The sequence below is a fragment of the Arachis hypogaea genome, chromosome 2, assembly GCF_003086295.3.
Source record: "Arachis hypogaea cultivar Tifrunner chromosome 2, arahy.Tifrunner.gnm2.J5K5, whole genome shotgun sequence".
Taxonomy (NCBI): Eukaryota; Viridiplantae; Streptophyta; class Magnoliopsida; order Fabales; family Fabaceae; genus Arachis; species Arachis hypogaea.
In genome coordinates this window covers 16,713,212-16,721,873 of record NC_092037.1, presented here as the reverse complement: position 1 = coordinate 16,721,873, position 8,662 = coordinate 16,713,212, and the positions used below count along the sequence as shown (strand labels likewise).

Here is an 8,662-nt window from a genome sequence, read left to right as displayed (position 1 = left end):
TTAAGAGTGCTTATTCCCAGCCAGTGGGGCAACACCTATGGATGCAGGAACGGAAGCCTGTGGAGCTGGAACTGGCTTCCAATCACCTGCAGCTGCGGATACAAAAGAACTTAGGTCAAATATATTGCCATCACAGCTTCCGACAGAACTATGGTAAGGCATACCGATTTTCTTGCATATTGAGGGAGAACGATTCAACACAACAACAATCCAGAATTATTTGACTAGAACATATTAGAAGTAAATGCGACAATTATGTTGCATCAAATATAACAGACTAATGGGAGAACAAATACAAAGACTTGATAGATAGAAAATTTCAATAGATAAAATTGAACTTAAATCACGCATGTGACTAACAGATCCAGAGTGGAAACAATTATTCTTACCGGCGTCTGGGGCCAAGTTAGCAGGTGCAGCTGCAATGGGTTGTTGAGGAACTGGTTCAGTCCAGGATTGTTCAGCTGTAACAGCCCCCCATTCCCCATCAGCTGCAGGGAAGCCGGCAATGCCAGTAGCACCAAAATCTTGAATGGCATATACTGGGCAGCTGGTAATTCCTCCTCCTCTTGTTGCTTGGCCTCTTCAGATTCTCTATTGAAGAATAAATCCACCTACACATGAAAAGTCGACATAATTTAGCTAAAGTTCAAAGGAAACAACATAATAAGACTACTATCTTTTGATAAAATATGAATTTTTGGGTAATTCAGATGAATAAATAGTTTGGGTTCAAATTATGCAGATGTTCTAAACTAATTTTTGCTACACGCCTGTCCTAAACACCTTTTAGATTGTTTAGGACAAGCGTGTAACAAAATTGGTTTAGAATATCTGTATAATTTTGAATCCCAAACTATTTTATCATGTGAATTACCCAAATTTTTTACACCTGTATGTACTGCAAGAAAGATTGTTCTAAAAAAGTGCATACCAGATGAGACATTTGCAATGCAGACATTGAGAAGCACACAATAAATCTAAAAGAGCTACAAAATAATAATAGTTCAACCCGTTAAGAGCAAAATTAGTTTACCATCACATCCCACTTAAGCCCTGGACGAATAGTACCCCTCATCTGCAGAACCATCCTTGCTAATAACCAAAACAGACAACCAATACTGTGCTTCCCCTTGTTATTGGCAGGAATGCCAACATCAACATAGCGCATCGGAGAATCAGTGTCGCAGAAGGCAATCGTTGGAATATTTCCAAGAGCACCTTCCTTAATGGCTGCACATATTTTAAAAAATAAAAAAATAGAAAAGCAAACTCAAAATGAGATAAACTAATAACAGAATTTCAAACTCCATAAAAACATATTGACAGTTAATTGTGAAACAACATACACCACTACACTCAACACAAGTGAAAAAAATAAGTTTCAAACATCTAAAAAAAGTGGCACCTGATGATCAGTCATTGGATCAGTCAGAATGAGTAGGCGAGCTCGTTATAGGATGTCTGCATCTGATTAGTGAATGTTCCAGGAGTGTGCCTTCCAGCAATTGCATTCGCACCCGTGTATTGGGCAAACTTCAAGACTGCCCTCTGACCATATGGCCTAGCAGACTGAACAATGATGTCGTGAGGGTTCTCGATGGCAACAATAATCCTAGTAGCAAGTTGGAGGTTCTCCCATGTCTTGCCAAGGTTAATTATGTAAATACCTGGGACAAGGAATACGAAAAATCAACCAAGCCATAAAAATATTTCCTATTGCAAAGGGAAGCATCGGAAAGATTAAAGGCGTGTATATGTTTCATAAATTTTGGGACAGAAGTTGCTTTTTCATCAGAAACTCATTGGTAAAATTATGATAATAAGCTGTTTTGAAAACAATGTGATAATGCAAGTACACATATTCATGTCAAAATCCTTATTAATAATTAAATTGACCCTTTCAATCAATAGCACAAACTAAATCGAGAACATTGACAAACACTAGTCTATAACAAACTAATAAAAATGTCTCCCAAAAAAAGAACCCTACACACGAAAAGATAAATAGAAGAAAAAATGATAAACCCATTGAAGAGCAAGGAGTATCTAGACCCCAAAGAAACTACACAAATATGTGTTCTTCATTAGATTTCAAGAACTAAACTAGTCGTATAACCCCAAAGAAAATATCAAAAGAAGCGTGGGTTACAATCATTGCAGCGCTTGAAAACGTAGCGTTCCATCTGGAAGTCCAGTTTTTGCCTTCGAGATGAACCTCAGCTACGAGCATCATTTGGATGTCTTGCTCCTTCCGCGAGAGCTGGTGCGACACTTCAGCGGTTGTGGCGGCGGAATGGCCATCGTTGGGAGGAAAGTTGGTCTCTTGAGAGATTCGTAGCAATACCCTAGAACCCTAAACCCTAGAACCCAAAGACTCTAGAACCCTAAGACCCTAGATCCCTAAGACCCTAGAACCCCTAAGACCCTAGACCTTAAACCCTAAACCCTAACCCTAACCCTAACCATACCCTAACCCCAACCCCTCCTAACCTAACCCCTAAACCCTAACCCCTAACATAACCCCTAAACCCCAAACCATACCCCCCCTCCCTAAACCTAACCCAACCCCTAACCCCAACCCTACCCCAACCCAAACCTAACCCCTAACCCCTAACCCTAAGCTATAAGCCCTAAGCTCAACCTACACCCTACACCCTACACCCCAACCCATCCAACCCCACCCCCCCCCCAACCCCACCCCCCCAACCCCCAACCTCTAAGCCCTAATCCCTAAGCTCTAAGCCCTAAACCTTACACCCTACACCCTACACCTTACACCCTACACCCTAAATCATAACCCCTAACCCTAAACCCTAACCCCTAAACCCCTAACCCTTAACCCTAACCCCTAACCCCTAACCCCTAAGCCGTAAGCCCTAACCCTTAACCCTTAACCCCTAAGCCCAAAGCCCCAAAGCCCTAAGCCCTACACCCTAACCCTACACCCCCAAACTCCAAACTCCAAATCCCAAACCCTCAACCCTCAACCCCCAACCCTTAACCCCCAACCCCCAACCCCAAGCCCCAAGCCCCAAGCCCCAAGCCCCAACCCCAAGCCCCAAATCTGAACCTCCAACCCCCAACCCCTAAGCCCTAAGCCCTACACCCTACACACTACACCCTACACCCTAACCCATAAACCCCTAACCCCTAACCCCTAAACCCCTAACCCCTCACCCCTAACCCCTAACCCCTAACCCCTCACCCCTAACCCCTAACCACTAAGCCATAAGCCCTAAGCCCTACGCCCTACACCATACACCCTAAACCTACACCTCAAACCCCAAACCCCAAACCTCAAACCCTCACCCCCAAACCCCAACCCCAAGCCCCAACCCCCAAGCCCCAAACCCCAACCCCCAACCCTTAACCTCCAAGCCCAAGCCCCGAGCCCCAACCCCAAACCCCTAACCCCTAAGTCCTAAGCCCTACACCCTACACCCTAACCCCTAACCCCTAAGCCCTACGCCCTACACCCTACCCCCTACACCTCAAACCCCAAACCCTAAACCCCAAACCCTTAACCCCCCGACCCCCAACCCCAACCCCAAGCCCTAACCCCCAAGCCCCAACACCCATCCCTTAAGCCCTAAGCCCTAAGCCCTACACACTACACCCTACACCCCAAACCATAAATCCCGAACCTCAACCCTCAACCCTAACCCCGAAAACCCCAACCCCAACCCCTAAGCCCTAAGCCCTAAGCCCTAAGCCCTAAGCCCTAAGCCCTACACCCTACACCCTAAACCCTAACCCCTAACCCTAAGTCCTAAGCCCTAAACCCTAACCCCTAAGCCCTAAACCCTAAGTCCTAAGCCCTAAGCCCTACACCCTACACCCTACACCCTACACCCAAACAACAAACCCCAAATCCCAAACCCTCAACCCTTAACCCCAACCCAAGCCCCAACCCCAACTCCCAACCTCCAAACCCCTAAGCCTAACCCCTAAGCCCTAAGCCCAACACCCTACATCCTACACCCTAAACCTTAACCCCTAACCCGTAACCCCTAAACCCATAAATCCCTAAACCCTAAACCCCAAACCCTCACCCCTAAGTCCTAACCCTAACCCTTAAACCCTAAGCCCTAAACCCTAAGCCCTAACCCTAACCCTTAAACCCTAAGTCCTTTAACAACAATTTATAAAAAAAAATATTTATGATACACTTATTTATAAAAAAATTTATTATTAAAAAGTTGATATCCAATTTGAAATTAAATTATGCATAAATTTAATTTGATGCTTTTTTTATCTATTTTTTAATTCAACAAGTGATTAAAAATAAAACAATAAACTTATAATTATTATAACATAATATTAAAATTAATTTTAAAACATATATATCTTTTTTAGTTCTCTTAGGATACAGATGGATCAAGTGAAGCCGAATTCTCCTGACTTGGACCTAGTCTGAAATAATGACCGGGTCTATTTTGAGATCTTTATCCGATTTAAACCCAGTTAAATCACAATAAATTAGTCCCTAAATATTCAAGATCGGATCAGGTCTTTGGATTGGACCGGACTATGTACATCCCTATTTCTCACAATCAATCAGTTGAGATTTGAAAAGTATAGATGTTATTCCAAATGGTTAAAAATCTAAAGAGAATAAAACCACTAAAATTACTTAAAATATCAAATATTTTAAACAAAATACCTTTGAAATTTGTTAATGATAAGGAATTTTTAATTATTCTAAATATGATAGAAATAATAAAATAAAAATGCTATTTTTTAAGTGACAAATAATATTTATATTTGATTAAGTTACTTGTATATTTAATTTGAAATTCTGCGAGAATATTTAAATAATTAATTAAAAAATATATTTACTAACCAAAATTCGATCTCTAGAGTTTTTTGGATTTTAAAAAAAAAAATTAGCATTGACAAAAGAATAAAAAAGATATTCACTTATCATAAAATTATCAAATTTTAAAGATAAAAATATCTTATTTTTAATTGTTTCGGCATTATGTTTTGTTTGACCTCGATACAAGATATCGATCAAACTTTATCAATAATCTCAATTCGAAAAGCAGATAAGATTCCTTAAAAAGATTTCAACCAAAATTATCGACTAAGTGTCGAAATTAACTTGCAAGTAGTCGAATGAAAATTAAACCAATGTATTATTAATAATAAATAGTATAAACAGATATTAAACACGAATAATAAAAATAGAATTAAACAAATTTAAAAAAAATAATAAGAAAAAAGAGAAGAAAATATTGATACTAACTAAAACTGAAAACTAAAGAAACAAAGCTTGAAATGAACAAACAGAAGTGAACTAAAGTAAAATTGGAAAATAAAATACATAAATCAAATAAATTGACTCACATATACTTGCATTCCATAATTTTTCACATATACTTGCATTTCCATTAATTTTTCATTGTATTAATGTGATTGAGAATTTATAGAGCTTTTAGTGTGATTTTGTGTTGTTTAATAGAATTTCCCCTAAGTTTGACTTCTATAACTCATTTTGTCTTAAGTAGTATCCCACACCTATCTTTGTATCTTGGTCTTTCAAAAATTCCGGTTCTACTCTATCTGGTGTAAATATTACAAGTTCATGGATTATTAAAAAGATAAAAAATTACTATTTAAACATGTTTTAATTTGACTCAGATTAAATTTTTGACACGTTTCACTTTACTCTATTTCTAAATTGTGGAAGCTATTTGAGGCAATTACTTTTGACGTAAATTTCAAACCAAATCTTATTATTTCTATTATTATTAGCTAGTATCATTTAAGCCTTTTAACTCTTAACTTTCTCATATTTAAATTCAAAAATAATCACTATCATTTTTATTATATTATCTTAAATCATATTATATCAATTTAGCTAATATACGATGATTACTAATACATAAATGATAATATTAAAAATGTATAATTAATATTAAATAAATTCTACTCTATTCTTTCTATAATAACATATATATTACTCTATGAGACATGTCATGTTTTAATTGGTTATTATGTTAACTATAGTTAAATTATTGATAAATTAAATTATAACCCAAAATAAATAATTATATAATTTACTCAAATATTTAAAAATTCAGTCTTTGAGTATTCTCCAAATCATGCTCCCACAAAATTAACCCTAATCTTCTTTATTTCCTCCTCCGTTCTGGCACCGTCGCCGCCACCGAGCATAACCGCCTAATTGGGTGCCCCCATTCTCTCCGTCTGTCGTGCCATCTCCGTGCTCGAAAGCATCGCCGCCGCCGTCGTCACAAGCAGCGCCGCCTTCCTCACGGTATCCTTCCCTCTCACAGTCTCATGAAATTGCGTTGCAGAATCCCTTATCCACTCTGCAATAACCACCAAGTGTGATGAACATGAATCAAATTGCTTTTTTTAGTTGTTCATCATCTTCATCATTCTCAACAAAGCTTCCTCTTCATTCCTCAACACCTCTAAAAAGATCAAGAAGAAGAAGCAACCACGATTTTCTAAGAATGGTGACTCGTTCCTGTCTCGATGACAGTTCCGCACTTCTCCGAGCAGCTCAATACACTGTATGCCTATGAAACTCGAATTCCCAGTTCTGCATTTTTCAAAGTTTGCAACTTTGCAATTTACTATGTGTGATCAATGTATGGTTTTTCATCCATGCCAATTCAGAATTCACTAGCTTTGTTATCATAATCCCTAGTTTCATGTTTTACTTAGCAATGTTTGTCAAAAATCCTTTCTCTTTTTGTTGGGTTGCTTTCTGTGAATTAGTTGATACAGTATTGCATTCTTGTTGTTGATGCCTAGTGTTGTAATGTATGCAGCTTTTTGTTGTCCAGATTTTAGGGTTACTAGGCTTATGTTGGGATTAAAACTCCTTTTTTATGCATAGTGATTTTCCATATTGTTGGAAGATGAATGATTTTGTAGATATGCTGTTTGATAGGTAGACACATATGTGAAAAAGTGGAATGGTTGTAGGATTGGGTCTGGTCATGCTTCTGGTATGGCAATCCAGCATTTGGGTCGCCAGCTTCGTACCGGTAATTTGAAGGACATAGTAGGGATTCCCATGTGAGTTCTTCCTCTTTGGCACTTTACATTTCTTCTTCCCTTCCTTTTTTATATTATCAGTCATTACTATGCTGTTTTAATGATGTTAGCTATTTGAATTAGCCATATTCTGAATTTTGGTCACTTTCTGCAATGGAAATATCTTTATACAATGGGAATTTCAATCAAACCAATGAACCGTTGAACCTTAATGCATCGGTTGTTCCAAGTCTGTTGCAAGTGCAAGCGAGGCAGCAAAGTTTGGGATACCATTGGATACCTACCAAAACAGTAGTCAAGTGTGCATAAAAATAATTAGCTTCTACATTTTCCTTTAATGTTGAGTGTTTCTTGTTTTAGAGATCTTGGTTGCTTGAAACTTAAATTTAAGTAAAAGGTGGAAATGTGTAAGTAAAGTGGATTTTTTTTTCTTCTTTTCATTCTATTGCTCTAATACTTGAAATCTTAGTTCATAATCATTAGCAACTGCTCCATTGTAGATTCATTTTTGCCATTGATGATGCTGATGCTATAGAAGAAGGGACACGTGTTGCTATCATTGGGCGGCGTCGTCACAAGCAGTGCCGCCTTCCTCACGGTATCCTTCCCTCTCACCCAATATTATTATTATCAAGATCGGTATATGGAAGGATAGACTATAAGCATAATTCCTTTGTATTTTGGGGTACAAATTCTTTTATAGATTCCAATTCAGATGACGTAAATGCTTTGATCTCATTAGTTTTTTTGAAGGACTTGCAAGTTGTCCACCAACAAGTACGAGATTCTGGATATGGAGATTTATTGCCGATGAATCTTTAGCTATTGCTGCTTCAAGTATCCTTCCTCGTTGGAATTACTTTCGTTTTCTCAGATTCTTAGGTCTCCCCTCCCCCCCCCCCCAAAAAAAAAACACCAAAGAAAAGGGAAAAATCATATATGTTTTGTTAACTATGTTATTCTTTGTAAGCAAGAGTAAGAAACAGAGGTTGGTTCCTTGACTAGTCTTACTTGTTCATTCTTTTATGTTATTAGCTCAGGCAATCACTCTATCAACCTGTATAGTTGCTCACAACAATGCATTGTTCGCTTTGCTGGTGTCAAATAATTTTGCTCAGATAAAAAGCAATGTGTATAAGCAATACAGCAGGGACAATGTATACAGTTTGGTTTACTTTGGTAAGTTATTGTGCTTGCTAGAGTTTATTTTCCTTTGATTTCTGCTTATTTGGTATATTGATGATTAGTTCCTATGCTAAATAGAAAATTATGCAAACCCTTTTACAATATGATGAATAAAAAGTCACTTTTTAAGCAAAAATGAAAAGTTAGATACGGTGTTGAAGTCCATGATTAGTGCATCCCTTTGATTTAAATTCTAATTTTGTTAGGACTTAATGGGTGCATTGGTTAAAGACTAATAAATATTTTATGTATGCGTTTTGATCTTTTAAGGAAATATGATATGAATATGATAAGGGTATTATGGGCAATTAGGAGTACATTGTTAGTGAGTGAGAATTATGGGAATATGTATGCAAACTGATAATTGATATCATCAAGCATTCATTCATTGCTAAATTCAATGACATGAAACCCATTACATACTCTGAGTTCCTTGAAG

At 37.7% G+C, this 8,662-nt stretch overlaps 1 pseudogene; it reads right to left on the bottom strand.

Annotated features, from left to right (window-relative positions):
* Positions 1–2,304, bottom strand: LOC112722390 (small ribosomal subunit protein uS2-like; annotated as a pseudogene).
* Positions 2,305–8,662: the final 6,358 nt, after the last annotated feature.